Source organism: Gorilla gorilla, chromosome 4 (assembly GCF_029281585.2).
Source record: "Gorilla gorilla gorilla isolate KB3781 chromosome 4, NHGRI_mGorGor1-v2.1_pri, whole genome shotgun sequence".
NCBI lineage: Eukaryota > Metazoa > Chordata > Mammalia > Primates > Hominidae > Gorilla > Gorilla gorilla.
In genome coordinates, this window is record NC_073228.2 from 161,232,912 (window position 1) to 161,256,216 (window position 23,305).

Here is a 23,305-nt window from a genome sequence, read left to right on the forward strand (position 1 = left end):
TGGGGATTAACATTAGGCTCCTTGCTACTTATGCAAATTGCTGCAGCTGGCTTCAATTTCTCCTCAAAAAATGGGTTTTTCTTTTCTACTGCTTTGTGAGGCTGCAAATTTTCTGAACTTTTATGCTTTTTCCCTTTTAAAATGGAATGCTTTTAACAGCACCCAAGGTACCTTTTGAATGCTTTGCTGCTTAGAAATTTCTTCCACCAGATACCCTAAATCGTCTCTCTCAAGTTGAAAGTTCCACAAATCTCTAGGGCAGGGGCAAAATGCCACCAGTCTCTTTGCTGAAACATAACAAGAGTCACCTTTGCTCCCAAGAAGTTTGTCATCTCCTTCTCAGACCACCTCAGCCTGGACCTTATTGCTCATATCACTATCAACATTTTTGTCAAAGCTATTCAAGTATCTAGGAGGTTCCAAACTTTCCCACATTATCCTGTCTTCTGAGTCCTCTAAACTGTTCCAACGTCTACCTGTTACCCAGTTCCAAAGTCATTTCCACATTTTTGGGTATCTTTTCAGCAATGCCCCACTCCCACTACTAATTTACTGTATTAGTCAGTTTTCACACTGCTTGCTAATAAAGACATATCCGAGACTGAAAAGAAAAAGAGGTTTAATTGGACTTACAGTTCCACTTGGCTGGGAAGCCCTCAGAATCATGGCAGGAGGCAAAAGGCACTTCTTACATGGTGGCAGCAAGGGAAAAATGAGGAAGAAGCAAAAGCAGAAACCCCTGATAAATGCATCAGATCTTCTGAGACTTATTCACTATCATGAGAACAGCAGGGGAAAGACTGGCCCCCATAATTCAATTACTTCCCACTGGGTCCCTCCCACAACATGGGGGAATTCTAGGAGATACAATTCAAGTTGAGATTTGGGTGGGGACACAGCCAAACCATATCAATGGCCATTACCTTGGAAACCCCTTTCTCTGCAACGTTAATCATCCTCTCTTGGAACACACTTGAAAAACATTTGCCTAAAGGTATGCAAATTCATGGTAAGATTTTTTTTTAATTCCCACAGGAGGAGGACCACTGACATGTAGGAAATTATGATATGAGGGCACAATTAGAGAAGCAAGAGCCTGACAAATTATTGAAAGATTTCAAATGGGAAGAGGAAGCATTTTGACAGTGGGATAGAATATACCATAAATGGGGGTACAAGTGTGCCAGGGCTGTCATAACAAATGCTACAAACCAAGTGGTTTAAGCAACAGAAATTCTTTCTCTCACAGTTCTAGGAGCTGGACATCGATGATCAAGGTGTCAGCAGAGTTGGTTTCTTTCCCCAAGGTCTCTCTTCTTGGTTTGTGGGTGACTATCTCTTTCTCCCTGTGTTTTCACATGGTCTTCAACTCATGTGTCTTAACCTTTTTTTGTGTTGTGTGTGTGTTTTTTGAGACAGAGTCTTGCTCTGTCGCCCAGGCTGGAGTGCAGCGGTGGGATCTTGGCTCACTACAACCTCCACCTTCTGCCTCCACCAGGCAGAGAAGCAATTCTCTGCCTCAGCCTCCCAAGTAGCTGGGATTACAGGTGCCCACCACCACACACAGCTAATTTTTGTGTTTTTAGTAGAGACAGGGTTTCACCATCTTGGCTGGGCTGGTCTTGAACTCCTGACCTCGTGATCCACCCATCTTGGCCTCCCAAAGTGCTGGGATTACATGCATAAGCCACTGTGCCTGGTCACTTATTTTTTTATAAGGAGACCAGTCATGTTGGATTACAGCCCACCCTAGTGACCTCATTTTAACTTAATGACCTCTTTAGAGGCACTATTTGCAAATACAGCCACATTCTGAGCTACTGAGGGCTAGAACTTGGGCATGGGTCGGGGACAGGGCACAATTTAGCCCAGAACACTAGGGATGAATCTGGAGAAAGTGTGTCTCTGGGAGCCTTGGACAGTTTGAAGGCTGGGATGCTATTCTTTGTGGAACACCCCTTGCACACTCACTATTTACAAGATTAGGGAAAAAAAGAGGAGAGAAGTACAGGAATATGGTGGAGTAGAAAGGCCAAGGAATCCATCTCCACACCTATAAGACAATCACACTGGCAGAATGTGATGTAACTGTTTTGGAACTCTGGATTTTATTCAAGGCTTGCAACTTCCAGGGGAAGGCTTGGACAGTAAACAACAGTTCATTTTGCTCAACTTCAGCTCTTGGTTCACCAGCCGCTACCCATTTGCCACCCTACCTCCCATACCCCACCCCTGCCACATGGCAGGAAGCTGTACATGTGTTCCTGCACAAGCCAGGGTGGGCAATAAGGACCCTGTCCTCCAAATATCAGGGATCTATGTTCTGATGGCTGATGGCTGATTGCTGCTTCTGATCATGGAGGTGTAAGCACCAAGCAGGCAGCCATTGTCACAAGCCACTCTCCACCCCAGCTGAAGCAACTTCCAAGGGATGTAAAAGGCCAGTGTCCTTTTTCTTCCTTGTATACGCCCACTTCATTTTTCTCTTTTTCCCTTTTTGGGAGCCAGACATTAAAGATGAGGACATTCAAAAACAACTACATAAAAGGAGGAAATTAGAAAGTTACCCTGTATGCACAGGAAAAGGCACAAGCTCAAAAAAGATCTGAGAAGACCTTAAGCTTACACCTCAGGCTGATCTTTAGCATGGAGGCAGCCTACAATGATTTAAAAAAATAAATAAAGACAAAAACAAACAGCAAGGCTTGGAGGAAAAGAAAGAACCCAATTTCCAGAAATACCATACTATTAGCTTCCCATGTCCAGTTTTTAACAAAATCACAAGGCATACAAAGAAGCAGGAAAGTATAGCTGATTTAAAGGAAGAAAAATATAGAAACTATCTGTGAGAAACATTAGATGGTAGAACTACCAAAGACTTTAAAACATCTGTCTTAGATGCTGAAAGAACTAGAGGAAGACACGGAGAAAGTCAAGCAATAACATATGAATAAGATGAAAATATCAATAAAAAGAGAAAACAAAAATTCTAGAGTTGAAAAGTACAACAGAAATGAAAAAATATTCTAGAAGACTTCAAAGTCAGATTTGAGCAGGCAGAAGAGAAAGAATTCTTGAACTTGAAGATAGGACAATTGAAATTAACAAGTTTGATGAACAGAAAAAAGATTGCAGGGGCATTAACAGAGCCAAAGGGACCCACGGGACATCATTAAGTGAACCAATATACCCATTGTGGGAGTCTCAGAAGAGAGACAAAGGGCAGAGATATTTTTTGAAGATGTAATAGCCAAAAAATTCCCAACTTTGATGAAAGATATGGTTATAAATACCCAAGAAGCTCACTACAAGTAGGATGAATGAGGAGACCTATAAAGACATTCTAATCAAATCATTGAAAGACAAAGATGAAGAGAATCTTGAAAGCAGCAAGAGAGAAGTGACTCATCAAATACAAAGGATTCTCAGTAAGATTATGAGATTCTCAAACTACGGAGGCCAGAAGGGAGGAGGCTTATATTTCAAAGTGGTAAAAAGAAAAAAAAACAGCAAGATTTTTTCATTCTTTTTTTTAAAGAAAAAAACAAGAAGGGCTTCAAGATTGCTGACTAGAGGCATCTAGTACTCTCCTCTTCCACAAAGAAGAACCAAACCAGCAGGTAGTTAATCACAATTGAATAGACTGTCTAAGAGAGAAGGCTAAAATTCAACACAGAAGTGATAAGAAACAAGGCAGAAGAAGGAAGCAAAGCAGCCTGCTGGGCTGGAATCAATTAGGAGCCTAGAGGTTCCCCAATGTCGTAAAAGGGGAAGTAAGGGGAAGTAAGGGTAAGTAAGAGACCCTGGGTGGTCCACATTCCCACTACAGACTCCTGTAATCCTAGCCAAGGGAGAGCCTCACAACCCACACACACCCTGAGACTAACATAGGGAGCTGCCTGGAGACCATGAAATGCCATTGCTCCAGAGACAGAGCTCACACTAGGTCCCCACACACACCTTGAGACATAAGCCACGATAACAAAGCATTATTTTGAGAGCCTAGCCCTCATTGGACTGCATTCTTGCCTGGAGCCCAATAGCTCCTATACCTCCATATCCCTAGAGCCCCATTGACATCCTTCTACAGGCAGCCAGGTACCACTATTGGCTGCTGCTGCCAGGGTCAAAATGCCAGCAATGGCTAGCAACCCTGCCACCCCCAGTAGCAGGGCCACCAGCCATTTAAAAGCAGACTGAATCAGGGTGTGCTAACTTATACCTGCAATCCCAGTGCTTGAGCAGGGGGACTGAAGTGGGAGGATTACTTGAGGCCACAAGTTCAAGACTACCCTAGGCAACATAGCAAGATTCTGTCTTTAAAAAAATAAAGTTAGCTACTCATGGTGGTGTGTACCCACTGTCCTAACTACTCAGGAGGCTGAGGCAGGAGAATCACTTGAGCCCAGGAGCTCAAAGTTATAATGAGCTATGATCACACCACTGCACTATAGTCTGAGCAACAAAGCTAGGCCCTGTCTCTGAAAAACTAAAATAAAATAAGAACATCCTGAGGAAAGGCTACCCTGTAAATAGCCACCACCTAAGGCCAAAGCATGAGCTCCTCAGGCACCGATTTATGGCTGCTGCCACTTAAACCAACCCCACACTCCCCAGGAGCAAGGCCACAGTGCAGCTTCCACCTCCACCCAAGCATTCTTCTGGGGACCTAGGGATCACCCTGCTCCTGCCTATCATAGCCAGCACCTGCACATACCACTGGGGGGCCTAAAGACATGCCTGCCCAGCCTGGCTACATTCCCCCCTCAGTGTCCAAGCACACCATCCAGGGGCCTGGAAATCACCCTGCCCCATCCACCACCACTGGCATGTGAGTATTCCTTCCAGGGGGCTGAAAACAGGCTCACCCAACCTGCCACTACCACCACAACTAGCACCCACCCACATGTACCACCTACAAGTGTATCATAGCCACCACCAACACTAGCATGGACCACTTGATAGCCAGAAAATTGTCCAACCACTGCTACTGCCAATTGCTCATGCTATGCCCACTGCCTAAGGGACTTGAGAATGTACTCACCTGCCCTGCCCTCTGATGCCACGGCTGACACCTGAGCCAGGAGACCTAAGAGTTGGCCCACTTGACCCACTAACACTAGTGCCAGTGTACACCACCTTGGGGCCCAAGGACAAGCACATTTGGCCTACAGATGCCACTACTGGGGCCTGAGGACTGGTCCATGTGACACCCTGTCCCCAGCAAAACTTCACCATAGTTACTATTAATAGCCATACCCTAAGCCACAGAGAAAATCAAAGATGCAACTGACACTGTTTACACCCAAAGAAATCATATGGAGATTACATGGTAGCATGCACCCAGAATCAAAGCCAAAGTTTTCTACTCAACCAACACTGTAGATACATTTTCAGGAAAAAGTCCTCCCCTATGAAAGTAAATCCAAAAAAGTGGAAGAAGCAACTATTACACCTGTTGTGCTGATAATATAAGGACACAAGAAATATGAGAAAGAAAGGAAATAAGATACCTCCAAAGGAATACAATAACTTTCCAGCAACAGATTCCAATGAAAAAGAAACATAAGAAATACTAAAGAATTCAAAACAATGATATTAAAATAGCTCAGTGAAATACAAGATAACTTAAATACAATACCAAGAAATCAGAAAAAAAATCAAATTAGGATTTGAGTTTACCAAAGAGAGGGACATTTAAAAAAATCCAAAACAAAAATTCTGTAACACAAGAATTCATTGAATGAAATACAAAATATATTCTAAAGCTTCAACAGACTAGATAAAGTAGATGAAAGAATTTCAGAACTTGAAGACAGGTCTTTTGAAATAACCCAGTCAGATAAAAATAAAGAAAAAATTAGCAAAGCCTATGTGATATATGGGACAACATAAAGCAATCAAATATTCTAATATTCAGTGTACCAGAAGCCAAAGAGAAAACCAAAGCGATGAAAAACCTATTTTACAAAGTAATAGCTGAAAAACTTCCAAGTCTAGCAAGAAATTTAGACATCCAGATATTAGGAATCTCAGAAATCTCCAGTCAGATACAATTTAAAATAGTCTTCTCCACAGCACATTATAGTCAAACTGTCAAAAGTCAAAGAAGAGAATTATAAAAACAGCAAAAGAAAATGATCTAGTTATTTATTAGGGAGCCCTCATCAGACTAACAGTGGATTTCTCAGCAGAATCCTCACAGGCCAAGAGAATGAAATGATACATTCAAAGTGCTGAAAGAAAAAAACTTGCCAGTCAAGCATACTATATCCAGTAAATGTGTCTTTAAAAAATGAAGGAGAAAAGTCTTCCCAGACAAGCTGAAGCTGAAGAAATTCATCACCACTAGATCAGTCCTATAAGAATTGCTTAAGTCAGTCCTACACCTGGAAGTGAAAGGACAATGCCTTCTACAATTCTGAAGACACATGGAAGTATAAAGCCTACTGGTAGAGCAAACATACAAATAAGAAAAAGAAAAAACTCAAATGTTACCACTACAAAAAAAAAATCAAACCACAATGATAAAAAGAGAGAAAGAAAGGAAGAATATATAGAACAACCAGAAATCAATTAATAAAATGACAGGAATAAACCCTCAATAATAGCCTTGAATGTAAACAGATTGAACTTTTCACTTAAAAGACAGACTGTCTGAATGGACTATTTATTTAAATGACCCACTTGTATGCTGCCTACAAGAAACTCATCTCACTTGTAAGACACAGACTGAAAGTAAAGAGATGGAAAAAGACAAAACAATCAGGAGTAGCTATACTTAGATAAAACACATATTAGGTCAAAAACAGTGAAGAAGAGACAAAGAAGGTCATTATCTAATGATACAGTAATGATACAGGGATCAAGTAAGGACCAGGATCAAATAATTCTAAACATATATGCACCCAACATGAGAGTACTCAAGATATACTATTAGATCTTAAGGAAGAAATAGACACCAACACAATAATAGTTGGGGACTTCAACACCCCACTCTCAGCTTTAGACAGATTATTTAGAAAGAAAATTAAAGAAATACTGGATTTAAACTGTACTTCAGACCAAATGGACCTAACAGCCATTTAAGAACATTGCAACCAAGAACTACAGAATACATATTCTTCTCATTAGCACATAGAACGTTCTCCAGGATAGACCATTTGTTAGGATACAAAACAAGTCTCAACAATTTTTCTAAATCAAAATCTATTAATTATCTTCTCAGATCACAGTGGAATAAAACTAGAAGTTGATCACAAGAGAAACTTTGGAAAACTATACAAATACATAGAAAGTAAACAATATGCTCCTGAATAGCCACCTAGGTCCAATAAGAAATTAAGGAGGAAATAAAAATACTGCTGAAAAGAAATGAATTGATATACAACATACCGAAACCTATGGGACACAGCAAAAGCAGTGCTAAGAAGAAAGTTTATAGCAATAAATACTTATATCAGAAAAGTAGAAGGAATTAAAACAATCTAACAATGCACCTTGAGGAACTAGCAAAGCAAGAACCAAACCCAAAATTAGTAGAAGGAAAGAAATAATAAAGATCAAAGTGGAACTAAGCAAAATATAAACTAAAGCTACAAAGGGTCAATGAAAAGATAGTTTTTTTTTAAGAAGATAAAAACTGATAAACCATTAACTAGATTAACCAAAAAAAAAAAAAAAAAAAAGACGACTCAAAGTCAGAAACAAAAAAAGAGTGGGGAGTGGCCAAGATGGCCAACTAGAAGCAGCTAATATGTGTGGCTTTCACAGAGAGGAATGGAAGGGGCAAGTAAATACAACACCTTCAACTGAAACAACCAAGTACTTGCATTGGGACTAATCAAGGAAACAACCTGACCCATGGAGAATAAAGACAAGCAAGACAGGGCCAGGTGCGGTGGCTGACGCCTGTAATCCCAGGACTTTAGAAGGCCAAGGTGGGCAGATCATGAGGTCAGGAGATGGAGACCATGCTGGCTAACACAGTGAAACCCCATCTCTACTAAAAATACAAAAAAATTAGCCAGGCGTGGTGGCGGGTGCCTGTAGTCCCAGCTACTCGGGAAGCTGAGGTGGAGCTTGCAGTGAGCTGAAATTGTGCTACTACCCTGCAGCCTGGGAGACAGAGCAAGACTCTGTCTCAAAAAAAAAAAAAAAAAGACAGGACAACAATCCAACAGGGAGCAACATGGAACTAGGGGAACCTCCCCCACCCAAGAAAGCAGTGAGTGAATGAGTGACCCCGGGAAACCACGCTTCTCCCAGGGATCTTTGCAACCCTCAGGTCAGGAGATGTCCTTGTGAACCCACTCCACCAAGGCCTTCAGTCTGACAGACAGAGCTATGTGGAGCCTCAGCATTGCAGCCACTCAGGCATGTGTGGAAACTGAGGCTTTAGATACTCAGGCTTTCTGGCAAAAGTAGCTGCAGCTCCAGCAAAGTGGGAGGTTAGACCCCCATACATAATCCTAGGAAAGAGGCAGAATCCAGGGGGCTGAGCAGCAATAGCCTGCAGGCCCACTTCCACAGCACCTCACAAGGTAAGACCCACTGGCTTGGAATTCCAGCCAGCCACCAGTAGTGGCATTGTACCTCCCTAAGAAGTAGCTCCTGGTGGGAGGGGCAGGCTGCCAAATGTGCAGTTTGGTTGCCTTAGCCATTCCAGCCTTCAGGCTTTGGAGTGTCCAAGCTGAACAGGGATGAAAGGGATCCCCCAGCACAGCACAGCTGCTCTACCAAAACATGGACTGACTGCTGCTTTAAGCAGGTAACTGATGCCAGACCTCCTCACTGGGCAGGATCTCCTAGGTTGGGCCCTCCAACCAATGCCACCAGTGGTCTCCAGCTGACAGAGATTTGAATTTTGCTGGAGATGGTGCTGTCAGAGCAGGGGACAGGTCACCATCTTTGCTGTCTGAGTGACATAGCTGTTCCAGCCTTCAGATTTCAGAGAACCCAAGCCGACTGGGGGTAGAAGGGATCTCTCAGCACTGCACAGCTCTACCAAAACATGGCCAGACTGCTTTTTTAAGTGGATCCCTGATCCTGCTCCTCCTCACTGGTCAGGACCTCCCAACTGGGTCCTCCAGCCACCCCTCTTGGTGTTTCTCCAGTGAACAAAGATTTTTAATTTCTCTGGGATACAGCTCCAGAGGGAGGGGTGAACCACTATCTTTGCTGTTTGAGCGACTTAGCCATTCCAGCCTTTGGACTTCAGAGTGTCTGAGGTGACCAGGGAGGGCACTGAAGCAGACCCCCAGCACAGCACAGCTGCTCTACCAAAATGTTGCCAGACTGCTTTTTTAAGTGGGTTCCTGATCATCCCCATTCCCCCTCATTGGGCAGGACTTCCCAACCTGCGTCTCCAGCTACTTCCTGCAGGTGCCTTTGGGCCAGCAACAGGCCCGTACCTCCCTGAAACAAAGCTCCCAGGGGGAGAAACAGGCTGCCATCTTTGCTTTTTTTCAGCCTTACTGGTGATACCTCTCAGTACTAGAAAATCCAAGGTGACTAGGGACTGGAGTGGACCCAAGCATACTGCAGCAGCCCTATGGAAAAGTGGTCAGACTCTTCCAGGGGCAATTGAAAGCCTCTCTGTCACTGCCTCTGCAGTGGAACTGCCCTTGCCACCATCAGACTAATGAAGGAGCAAAGACCTTAAGTGCCTCATCGACACCTCCAACAAGCTGCAGTCAATCCAAGGAGGGGAGTCCATCCATATCCCATTGATCCAATCCCACCCCCTCTACCCCTCACTGCTTGTCACCGGACAGGGAACCCATGGCTTAGGCCTGTAGCACAAACTCTCCATCCTGGGCTGATTGCACTGAGCCATTGCTGACCTTCATTTCTCTGGGGTAGAGCCCTCAGGAGACAAGCAAATGACCCTTGACCACAACCACTACTAAAATCCCTTCCTCTGCTGCCTCCAAGTTGGGGAAGAGAAACAAACACTGAGATCACCCCAGAGCTGCAGTGGGCAGCCCAGGAGTGCCAAGTTGTCCTCTACAGTCAGCGCTCAAGGGGGAAAGGAACCCACACTTTCAGAACATTGAGAGGGAACACAGAAGAAAGAGTCTACCAACTGACCAATAAGCCTAAGTGCCACCTGCTGGATTACACCTCAAAGCTTCAACACCAAAGATACCTCACTAACATACCCCCTCTGAAACCAGAGACAAGAAGTCAGTTTCAAATAAGACCCTGCACAAAGCTTTGGCCTGGTGAAAACATCCAGAAGAGAAGCCTATTTACTGCAGTCAGTCTACACTGCAGTTAAAAGAACACCCACACAAAGAGCTGAGAAAGAACCAACAGAAGAACCCCGGTTACTCAAATCGCCAGAGTGTCATATGTCCTCCAAATGACTGCATCCGTTCTCCAACGAGAGTTTTTAACCAGGCCAAACTGGTTGGAATGACAGAAATAGAGTTCAGAAATAGATAGGAACAAAAATCATGAAGATTCAGGTGGACAGAAAAACCCAATTCAAGGAAAATAAGAATCACAATAAAGCAATCCAGTAGCTGAAGGATGAAATAGCTAGTATAAAAAAGAACCTAATGGGTCTGACAGAGCTGAATAACATAATACAAGAATTTCACAATGTGATCACAAGCATTAACAGTAGAATAAACCAAGCTGAGGAAAGAATCTCAGAACTTGAGGACTAAGTCTCTAAAATTTTCAGACAAAAAATTTTTTAAAAATTATAAAATGAACAAAACCTCTGAGAAGTATGTGATTATGTAAAGAGACCAAATCTAAGAATCATTGGCATCCATGAAAGGGAGGGGGAGAAAGCAAACAATTTGGAAAACACATTTGAGATATCATCCATGAAAACATCCCCAACCTTGCTAGAGAGGCCAACAGTCAAATTCAGAAAATACTTCTGAAAGATTCTATACATGATGATCATCCCCAAGACACATAATCAGATTTTCCAAGGTCGCAGTGAAAGAAAGAATATTAAACACAGCTAGAGAGAAAGGGCAGGTCACCTACAAAAGGAACCCTGTTAGGCTAACAGCAGACCTCTCAGCTAAAGCCCTACATGCCAGAAGAGATTGGGGGGGCTTATAGTCAACATTCTTAAAGAAAAAAATCTTCAACTAAGAATTTTATATCCAGCCAAACTAAGTTTCCTAAGTGAAGGAGAAATAAAATCCTTTTCAGATAACAAAATGTTGGGGGAATTCATTACCACCAGACCTGCCACATGAGAGATCTTGAAAGCAGCACTAAATATAGAAAGGAAAGACTGCTCTCAGCTAATACAAAGACTATAAGCAAACACACAAAAGCCAACATCTTAAGCAACTAACAGCACAATGACAGAATCAAATCCATACATATCAATACTAACCTTGGATATAAGTGGGCTAAATGCCCTCTTAAAAGGCACAGAGTGGCAAGCTGGATAAAAAAGCAAGACCCTATGGTATGCTGCCTTTAAGAGACATCTCACATGTAATGACACTCATAGACTCAAAATGAAGGAATGGAGGAAAATCTACGAAGCAAATGGAAAACAAAAAAGTAAAGGTTGCAATCCTAACTACAGACAAAACAGATTTCAAACCAATGAAGATAAAAAAACACAAAGAAGGGCATTACATAATGGTAAAAGGTTCAATTTAATAAGAACTAACAATCCTAAATATATATGCAACCAACACAGGAGCATCCAGATTCATAAAGCAAGTTCTTAGATATCTACAAAGAGACAGACTCCTACACAATACTAGTAGGATACTTCAACACTCCATTGACAGTATTAGACAGATCATTGAGGCAGAAAATTAACAAGATTTTCGGGACCTAACCTCAACACTGGTCCAAATGAATCTGTTAGACCTTTACAGAACTCTCCACCCCAAAACAACAGAATATACATTATTCTCATTATCAAATGGCACATACTCTAAAATCAACCACATAATTGGATATAAAACAATCCTCAACAAGTGTAAAAGAGTCAAAATCATATGAAACACACTCTCAAACCACAGCACAATAAAAATAGAAGACAGTGAAAATCGCTCAAAACCATGCAATTACATGGGAATTAAACAGCATGCTCCTGAATGACTTTTGGATAAATAATGAAATTAAGGCAGAAATCAAGAAGTTCTTTGAATATAATAAGAACAAAGATAAAACATACCAGAATATCTGGGACCCAGCTAAGCCAGTGTTAAGAGGGGAATTCATAGCTCTAAATGCCCTCATCAAAAAGTTAGAAAGATCTCAAATTAACCTAACTTCACAACTGAAAGAATTAGAGAAGGAAGAACAAATCAGCTCCAAAGCTAGCAGAAGATAATAAAAATCAGAGCTGAACTACAAATTGAGACATGAAAAACCACTCAAAAGATCAATTAATCCAGGAGTTGGTTTTTTGAAAAAATTAACAGATAGGTCACTAGCTAGAAGAATAAGGAAGAAAAGAAAAGATCCAAATAAACACAATTGGAAATGACAAAGGGAATGTTGCTACTGAACCCACAGAAATAAAAACAACAATCAGAAACAAGCCAGGCACAGTGGTTCATGCCTGTAATTCCAGCACTTTGGGAGGCTGAGGCAGGTGGATCATTTGAAGTCAGGAGTTTGAGGCCAGCCTGGCAACATGGTGAAACTCCGACTCTACTAAAAAACACAAAAATTAGCCAGGCATGGTGGTGCATGTCTGTAATCCCAGCTACTCAGGAGGCTGAGACAGGATAATTGTGTGAACCTGGGAGGCAGAGGTTGCAGTGAGCCAAGACTGTACCACTGCACTCCAGCCTGGGCAAAAGAGCGAGACTCCATCTCCAAAAAAGGGAAAACAACAACAACAACAAAACACCACCCTCAGAAATTACTACAAACACCTCTATGCACACAAACTACAAAACCTAGATGAGATGGATAAATTTCTGGAAACATACAGCCTACACCCTCCCGCTTCTGAGCTAGGAAGAAATTGATTCCCTGATCAGACTAATAACAGGCTCTAAAATTGAATCAGTAATAAATAGCCTATCAACCAACCAGTAATAAAAAGCCTACCAACCAGTCCTGGGCTTTCAAAGAAGCATGTGACTGGATGGATTCACAGACGAATTCTACCAGATGTACAAAAAAAGAGATGGTACCATTCCTACAGAAACTATTCCAAAAAATTTGATAAGGAATGACTCCTCCCCAACTCATTCTATGAGGCCAGCATCATCTTGATACCCGGCAGAGACACAACAACAAAAAAAGAAAACTTCAGGCCAATATCCTTGATGAACATTGATGCAAAAATCCTCAGTAAAATACTTGCAAACCGAATACAGCAGCATATCAAAAAGCTAATCCACCATGATTAAGTAGGCTTCATCCCTGGGATGCAAGGCTGGTTCAACATAGGCAAAATCAAAAAATGTGATTTATCACATAAACAGGACTAAAGACAAAAACCACATGATTATCTCAATAGACACAGGAAAGACTTTTGATAAAATTCAACACTCCTTCATGTTAAAACTTCTCAAACTAGGTATTGAAGGAACATACCTCAAAATAATAAGAGCCATCTATGACCAACTTACAGCAAAAATTACATTGAGTGGGCAAAAGCTGGAAGCATTCCCCTTGAAAACTGGCACAAGACAAGAATGCTCTCTCTCACCACTTCTATTTAACATAGTATTGGAAGTCCTAGCCAGAGCAATTAGGCAAGAGAAAGAAAGGACATTGAAATAGGAAGACAGAAAGTCAAACATCTGTTTGCAGATGACATGATTAGTGTCAGCCCAAAAGCTCCTTAAGCTGATAAATAACTTCAAAGTTGCAGGATACAAAAATCCATGTACAAAAATCATTAGTATTTCTATACACCAACAATGGCCAAACTGAGAGGCAAATCAAAAATGTAATCTCATTCACAAATGCCACAAAAATAAAATACTTAGGAATACAGCTAACAAGGAAGATGAAAAAGCTTTACAATGAGAATTACAAAACACTGCTCAAAGAAATCAGAGAAGACAAAAACAAATGGGAAAACATCCCATGTTCATGAATATGAAAAATCAATACCATTAAAATGGCTACACTGTCCAAAGCAATTTACAGATTCAATGCTATTCCTATCACACTACCAATGACATTTCACAGAACTGGAAAAAACTATCTTAAAATTCATATGGAACCAAAAAAAGAGCCTGAACAGCTAAGGCATCCCTAAGCAAAAAGAACAAAGCTGGAGGCATCACCTTACCTGACTTCAAATTGTACTACAAGGCTACAGTAACCAAAACAGCATGGTACTGGTACAAAAAACAGACACATAGACCAAGGGAGCAAAATAGACAGCCCAGAAATAGGACCACACATCTACGACCATCTGATCTTCAACAAAGCTGACAAAAAACAAGCAATGGGGAAAAGACTCCCTTGTCAATAAACGGTGCTGGGATAACTGGCTAGCCGTATGCAGAAGACTGAAGCTGGACTCCCTTGCTCACACCATACACAAAAATTAACTCGAGATGGATTAAAGACTTAAATGTAAAACCCAAAACTATAAAAACCCCAGAAGACAACCTAGGCAATACCATCCTGGACATAGGAACAGGCAGGTTTCATGACAAAGACACCAAAAGCAATCGCAACAAAAACAAAATTTGATAAGTGGGTCTGATTAAACTTAAGAGATACTGCACAGCAAAAGAAACTATCAACAGAGTAAACAGGCAATCTAATATGGGAGAAAATTTTTGCAAACTATGCATCTAACAAAGGTCGAATATCCAGCATCTATGAGGGACTTAAATTTATAAGAAAAAACAACCCCATTAAAAAGTGGGCAAAGGACATGAACAGATATTTCTCAAAAGAAGACATACATGCAGCCAACAAACATATTTAAAAAGACTTAAAGAATAAAAAACTTTAAAAAAAAGAAAAAAGCTCAATATTACTGATTAGAGAAATGCAAATAAAACCATAATGAGATACTAGTTCACATCAGTCAGAATAGCTGTTATTAAAAACTCAAAAAATAACAGGTACTGGTGAGGTTTTGGAGAAAAGTGCACACTTATACACTGTTGATGGGAGTGTCAATTAGTTCAACCATTGTGGAAAGCAGTATGTTGATTCCTCAAAGAGCTAAAAGCAGAACTACCATTAGACCCAGCAATCCCATTACTGGGTATATACCCAGCGGAATATTAAGTCATTCTACCATAAAGACACATGTATGCAAATGTTCATTGCAGCACTATTCACAATAGCAAATACATGGAATCAACTTAAATGCTCATAAATGACAGACTGGATAAAGAAAATGAGGTACATATACACTATGGAATACTACACAGCCATTAAAAAAACAATGAGATCATGTCTTTTGTGGGAACATGGATGGAGCTGGAGGCCATTATCCTTAGCAAACCGACACAGAAACAGAAAACCAAATGCTGCATGTTCTCACTTATAAGTGGGAGCTAAATAATAAAAACTCACTAACACAAAGAAGAAAACAATAGACACTGGGGTCTACTTGAGCAGGGAGGTTGGGAGGAGGGATAAGAGCAGAAAAGGTAACTATTGGGTACTGGCTTAATTCTTAGGTAATGAAATATATGTATGACAAACCCCCATGACACATGTTCATCTATGTAACAAACCTTCACATACACCCCCAAATCTAAAAGAAACAGAAAAGGAGACATTACAATAGGAGACATACCACAGAAATATAAAAGATCAGAAATTATAAATAACTAATATAAAAATCGATAAATTCCTGGACACACTAAACCTACCAAGATTGAGTCAGGAAGAAATAGAAAACCCGGACAGACCAACAATGAGAAATGAAATTGAACAAGTAATAAAAGGTCTGTCAACAAAAAAAAAGTGCAGGACTGCATGGCTTCACTGTTGAATTCTGCCAAACTTACAAAGAAGATTTAATATCAATTTTCCTCAAACTGTTGCAAAAAATTGAAAAGGAGGAAAATTTCCCTAATTCATTCAAAGCTTTCCCTAATTAAAAAAAAAAAAAGAGAAAACCACAAGCCAATATCCCTGATTAACAGAGACAAAAATCCTCAAAATACTAAGCAAACTAAATCCAACATCAAAAACATAATACACCATGATCTAGTGGAATTTATCCCAACGATGCAAGGATGGTTCAACATATACAAGTTAAACATAATATATCACACCAACAGAAAGGAAGACAAAAATCATATCTCAGTAAATGGAGAAAAAGCATTTGATAAAATTCAACATCCCTTAATGATAAAAACTTCCAACATAGTAGGCATAGAAGGAACATACCTCAACATAATAAAGGCCATATACAACAAGTCCACATCTAACACCACACTGAATGGGAAAAACCTGAAAACCTTTTCTCTGAAAACTGAAACAAGTCAAGAATGTTCACTTTCACCACTCTTATTAAACATAGCACTGGAAGTCCTAGCCAGAGCAATCAGGTAAGAAAAATAAATAAAAGACATAGGCCAGGTACAGTGGCTCATGCCTGTAATCCCAGGATTTTGGGAGGCCATAGTGGGAGGATAACCTGAGGTTAGGAGTTCGAGACCAGCCTGGCCAACATGGTGAAATCGTCTCTACTAAAAAAATACAAAAATTTGACAGGTGTGGTGGCGGGTGCCTGTAATCCCAGCTATCCCAGGGGGCTGAGGCAGGAGAATTGCTTGAACCTGGGAGGTAGAGGTTGCAGTGAGCCGAGATTGTACCACTGCACTCCAGCCTGGGTGACAGGGTAAGACCCTGTCTAAAAAAATAAAAATAAAAATGTGGAAAGAGGAAGTCAAATTGTCCCTCTGCAGATAACATGATCTTTTATCTAGAAAAAATCTTAAAACTTTATGAAAAAACTTATATTCATAAGTAAATTTAGCAAAATAGGATATAAAATCAACTTACAAAAATCAACAGCATTTCTAAACACCAATAATAAACTGAGAAATAAATCAAAAAAGCAATCCCATTTACAATGGCTCCAAAAAAAAATACCTAGGAATAAATTTAACCAAGGAAGCAAAAGACCTTTACAAGGAAAACTTCAAGACTTTGTTGAAAGAAATTAAAGAGGACACAAATAGAAAGACATCCCATGCTCATGAATCAGAAGAGTTAACATAGTTAAAATGACCATACTACCCAAAGCAATCTACAGATTCAATGCAATCTCTATCAAAATACCAACGTCATTTTTCACAGAAATAGAAAAAACAATCCTAGAATTCAAATGAAACCAAAAAAGAGCCAGAATAGTCAAAGTCCTCCTGAATAAAAAGAACAAAGCTGGAGGCATCATATTACCTGGTTCAAAATATATTTCAAGGCTATAGTAACCAAAACAGCAAGTATTGGTATAAAAACAGACACACAGACCAATGGAGCAAAACAGAGAACACAGAAAAAGTCACATACTGACAGCCAACTGATTTTTGACAAAGACACCAAGAACATACACTGGGGAAATGACATGTTTTTCAATAAGTAATGCTGGGAAAATTGAATGTCTATATGCAGAAAAATGAAACTGGACCCCTATTTCTCACTGCACATAAATGTCAACTCAAGCTAGATGAAAGGCTTAAATGTAACATCTGAAAATATAAAACTACTAGAAGAAAACACAGAAAACACTTCAGGACATTTATCTAGACAAAGATTTTATGGCTAAGACCTCAAAAGCACAGACAATAAAAACACAAATAGACAAGGAGACTAGCATAAACTAAAAAGCTTCTGCACAGTAAACAAAGCAATCAATGAAATGAAGAGACAATCTGTTGAATGTTTGAGAAAATATTAGCCAACTATTCATCCCTCAAGGGGCTATTACCTAGAATATACAAGCAACTCAAACAACTCAGTAATAATAATCACATGAAAAAGTGGAGAAATTATGTAAATAGACATTTCTCAAAAGACGATCTACAAGTGGCCAACAGGTAAATGAAATTTTTAAAAAGCTCATCACTACTCATCAGGGAAATGTACATTGAAACCAAAATGAGATATAGTTAGAGTAGCTATTATAAAATTTTTATAAAAAAAAAACAGATGCTGGCAAGGATACAGAGAAAAGGCAACTCTTGTACACTGTCGGTGGGAATGTAGATTAGCACAGCCACTATGCAAAACAATATGGAGTTCTCTGAAAACTAAAAATAGAGCTACCATATGACCCAGCAATTCCACTGCTGGGAATTTAGTCAAAGGAAAAGAAATCAGTATATCAAATAGATACCTGCCCTCTCATATTTATTGCGGTACCATTCACAATAGCAAAGATAGGGAATCAACCCAAGTGGCCATCACTGTATGAATGAATGAATGAATGAATGAATGAATAAATGAATGAATGAAATGTGATATATACAAAATGGGACACTATTTGGCCATAAAATAAAGAATGAAACCATGCCATTTTCAGCAACATGGATAGAACTGAAGGTCATTACGTTACATGAAATAATCCAGGCACAGAAAGACAAATATCGCATGTTCTCACTCATATATAAAGGCTAAGGAAGTTGATCTCATAAAGGCTGAGAGTAGAATGATACATACCAGAGACTGGGAAAGGTATGTCGGTAGAGGGGGGATGAAGAGAGGTTGGTTAATGGATACAAACATACAGTTGCATAGAAGGAATAAGTTCTAATGTTTGATAGCAGAGTAGGGTGACTATAATTGACAACGTGTTATATATGTCATAATAGCTAAAAGAGAGGCCTTGAGACATTCCCAACCTGAAGAAACAATATTCAAGGTGATGGATACCCTATATACCTGGACTTTATTATTACACGTTCTATGCATGTAACAAAATAACATGTACCACATTAATATGTACAAATATTATGTATCAATTCTAGAAATATGACAACCAACAATTTTATATCAAGAAAAATTGTCCTGCAGAAGTGAGGGAAATATTTTATCCCTCACGCCCTTCCCACACTTTCTTCAAGCCCCCAAAGTCCACTGTGTCATTCTTATCCCTTTGCATCCTGATAGCTTAGCTCCTACTTATGAGTGAGAACATACAATATTTGGTTTTCCATTCCTGAGTTTCTTCACTTAGAATAATAGTCTCCAATCTCATCCAGGTTGCTGTGAATGCCATTAATTCATTCCTTTTTATGGCTGAATAGTATTCCATCTCATATATGTGTGTGTATATATATATATAAAACGTATATTATTCATATATAAAAACTGATAATCACATATGTATATATCAACCACATATATACATATATGTGTATATATCACATATGTACATATGTGATATATACACACACACATATATACATATGTGATATATATACACACACATATATACATATGTGATATATATACACACACATATATACATATGTGATATATATACACACACATATATACATATGTGATATATATATAAATCACAGTTTCTGTATCCACTCATTGATTGGTGGCCATTTACTAAAATCTCATAGATCACCACCAGAGAACTTACTCATGTAACCAAACACTACCCAATAACCTATGGAAATAAAAAATTTTTAAAAATAAACTCGAGGGGCAGTTTCAAGATGGCTGAATAGGAACAGCTCTAGTCTACAGCTCCCAGCATGAGTGACGCAGAAGACAGGTGATTTCTGCATTTCCAACTGAGGTACTGGGTTCATCTCACTGGGGATCCTTGGACAGTGGGGGCAGGACAGTGGGTGCAGCCCACCTAGCATAAGCCAAAGCAGGGTGAGGCATTGCCTCACCTGGGAAGCCCAAGGGGTCAGGGAATTCCCTTTCCTAGCCAAGGGAAGGGGTGACAGATGGCACCTGGAAAATCAGGTCACTCCTACCCTAATACTGCACTTTTCCAATGGTCTTAGCAAACGGCACCACCAGGAGTTTATAGCCCACGCCTGGCTCAGAGGGTCCCATGCCCACGGAGCCTCGCTCATTTTTAGCACAGCAGGCTGAGATCAAACTGCAAGGTGGCAGCGAGGCTGGGGGAGGGGCACCCACCATTGCTGAGGCTTGAGTAGGTAAACAAAGCGGCCAGGAAGATGGAACTGGGTGGAGACCACCTCAGCTCAAGGCAGCCTGCCTGCCTGCCTCTGTAGACTCCACATCTGGGGGCAAGGCATAGCTAAACAAAAAGCAGCAGAAACCTCTGCAGACTTAAATGTCCCTGTCTGACAGCTTTGAAGAGAGTAGTGGTTCTCCCAGCATGGAGTTTGAGATCTGAGAACAGACAGACTGCCTCCTCAAGTGGGTCCCTGACCCCCGAGTAGCCTAAATGGGAGACACCCAGACTGACACCTCACACGGCCTGGTACCCCTCTGAAATGAAGTTTCCAGAGGAAAGATCAGGCAGCAACATTTGCTGTTCCGCAATATTCACTGTTCTGCAGCCTCCGCTGCTGATACCCAGGCAAACAGGGTCTGGAGTGGACCTCCAGCAAACTCCAACTGACCTGCAGCTGAGGGTCCTGACTGTTAGAAGGAAAACTAACATACAGAATGGACATCTACACCAAAACCCCATCTGTACATCACCATCATCAAAGACCAAAGGTAGATAAAACCACAAAGATGGGGAAAAAACAGAGCAGAAAAGCTGAAAATTCTAAAAATCAGAGCACCTCTCTCCCTCCAAAGGAATGCAGCTCTTTGCCAGCAATGGAACAAAGCTGGACAGATAATGAATTTGACAAGTTGAGAGAAGAAGGCTTCAGACGATCAAACTTCTCCGTGCAAAAGGAGGAAGTTCGAACCCATCACAAAGAAGCTAAAAACATTGAAAAAAGAGTAGACGAATGGCTAACTAGAATAACCAGTGTAGAAAACTCCTTAAATGACCTGATTGAGCTGAAAACCATGGCACGAGAACTACATGACAAATGCACAAGCTTCAGTAGCCGATTCGATCAACTGGAAGAAAGGGTATCAGTGATTGAAGATCAAATGAATGAAATGAAGTGAGAAGAGAAGTTTAAAGAAAAAAGAGTAAAAAGAAACAAAGCCTCCAAGAAATATGGGACTACGTGAAAAGACCAAATCTATGTCTGATTGGTGTACCTGAAAGTGATGGGGAGAATGGAACCAAGTTGGAAAACACTCCACAGGATATTATCCAGGAGAACTTCCCCAACCTAGCAAGGCAGGCCAACATTCAAATTCAGGAAATACAGAGAATGCCACAAAGATACTCCTCGAGAAGAGCAACTCCAAGACACATAATCGTTAGATTCACCAAGGTTGAAATGAAGGAAAAAATCTTAAGGGCAGCCAGAGAGAAAGGTCAGGTTACCAACAAAGGGAAGCCCATCAGACGAACAGCAGATCTCTTGGCAGAAACTCTACAAGCCAGCAGAGAGTGGGGGCCAATATTCAACATTCTTAAAGAGAAGAATTTTCAATCCAGAATTTCATATCCAACCAAACTAAGCTTCATAAGTGAAGGAGAAGCAAAATCCTTTACAGACAAGCAAATGCTGAGAGATTTCGTCACCACCAGGCCTGCCTTACAAGAGCTCCTGAAGGAAGCACTAAACATGGAAAGGAACAACTGGTACCAGCCACTGCAAAAACATGACAAGTTGTAAAGACCATCGAGGCTAGGAAGAAACTGCATCAACTAACGAGCAAAATAACCAGCTAACAACATAATGACAGGATCAAATTCACACATAACAATATTAACCTTAAATGTAAATGGGCTAAATGCCCCAAATAAAAGACACAGACTAGCAAATTGGATAAAGAGTCAAGACCCATCAGTATGCTGTATTCAGTAGACCCATCTCACGTGCAGACACACACAAAGGCTCAAAATAAAGGGATGGAGGAAGATCTACCAAGCAAATGGAAAACAAAAAAAGGCTGGGGTTGCAATCCTAGTCTCTGATAAAACAATGAGAACACTTGGACACAGGAAGGGGAACATCACACACCGGGGCCTGTTGTGGGGTTGGGGGAGGGGGAAGGGATAGCATTAGGAGATATACCTAATGTAAATGACGAGTTACTGGGTGCAGCACACCAACATGGCACATGTATACATATGTAACAAACCTGCACGCTGTGCACATGTACCCTAGAACTTAAAGTATAATTTAAAGAAAATTAAAAATGAAAAATAAACTCGTGAGTCAACAAACTGCAGCCCTTGAGCCAAATTCAGCTTGCTACTCATTTTTCTACAGCTAATGAGCTAAGAATAATTTGTACAGTTTAAAATATTTGAAAAATTAACAGGAATAATATTTCATGATGTGTGAAAATGTTATGTAATTTACATTTTAGGGTAATAAATTAAGTTTCATTGGGGGAAAAAAAGTGAGGGAGATATTAAAAGATTCCCAGATAACCCTTTTGCAGCCATCACCAAAGTGGGAGCAACCAAAACAAAGTTCAATCCCTTTGTGACTTCCAACCGAAGGAAGAATTGCAAAAGGCATTTCAAAGCACCTTCCCACTTTCCCAGAAAGATGTCTTCCCCTCTTTCCAAACAGCTGAGACAGAAGTACAACGTGTGGTCCCTGCCCATCCGAAAGGATGATGAAGTTCAGGTTGTATGAGGACACTATAAAAGGTCAGCAAATTGGCAAAGTAGTCCAGGTTTATAAAAGAAATATGTTATCTACACTGTATGGGTGCAGCAGGAAAAGGCTAATGGCACAACTGTCCACATATGCATTCACCCCAGCAAGGTGGTTATCACTAGGCTAAAAATGGACAAAGACCACAAAAAGATCCTTGAATGGAAAGCCAAATCTCACCAAATGGGAAAGGAAAAGGTCAAACACAAGGAAGAAACAATTGAGAAGATGCAGGAATAAAATAATCTTATACACAAGCTTTGATTAAAATTTAACAACTGAAAAAAGAGATTCCCAGATAAATAGAAGTTGAGGGAGTTTGTGACCACTAGACCTGCCCTGCAAAAAAAAAAACTAGAGGGAGTCCTACAGGTTGAAACGAAAGGACACTAGACAATAACATGAAGCTATATGAAGAAATAAAGATCTCAGCAAAGGTAAAACATGGGCAATTTTTAAAGCTAATATTCTTGTAAGAATTATCTGTAACTGCATTCTTTGTTTCCTGCATGATTTAAGAGACTAAAAATTATTACTAGTCCAGAAGCTAGTATAGTTAACCCTTGAACAACATGGGTCCACTTATATGTGGATTTTTATTTATTTATTTTTTATTTTTTATTTTTTTGAGACAGGGTCTCACTGTGTCACCCAGACTGGATTGCAGTGGC

The 23,305-nt window shown here is 40.3% G+C and overlaps 1 pseudogene; it reads left to right on the forward strand.

Annotated features, from left to right (window-relative positions):
- Positions 1–3,316: 3,316 nt before the first annotated feature.
- On the forward strand, positions 3,317–22,874 carry LOC101132917 (large ribosomal subunit protein uL24-like; annotated as a pseudogene).
- Positions 22,875–23,305: the final 431 nt, after the last annotated feature.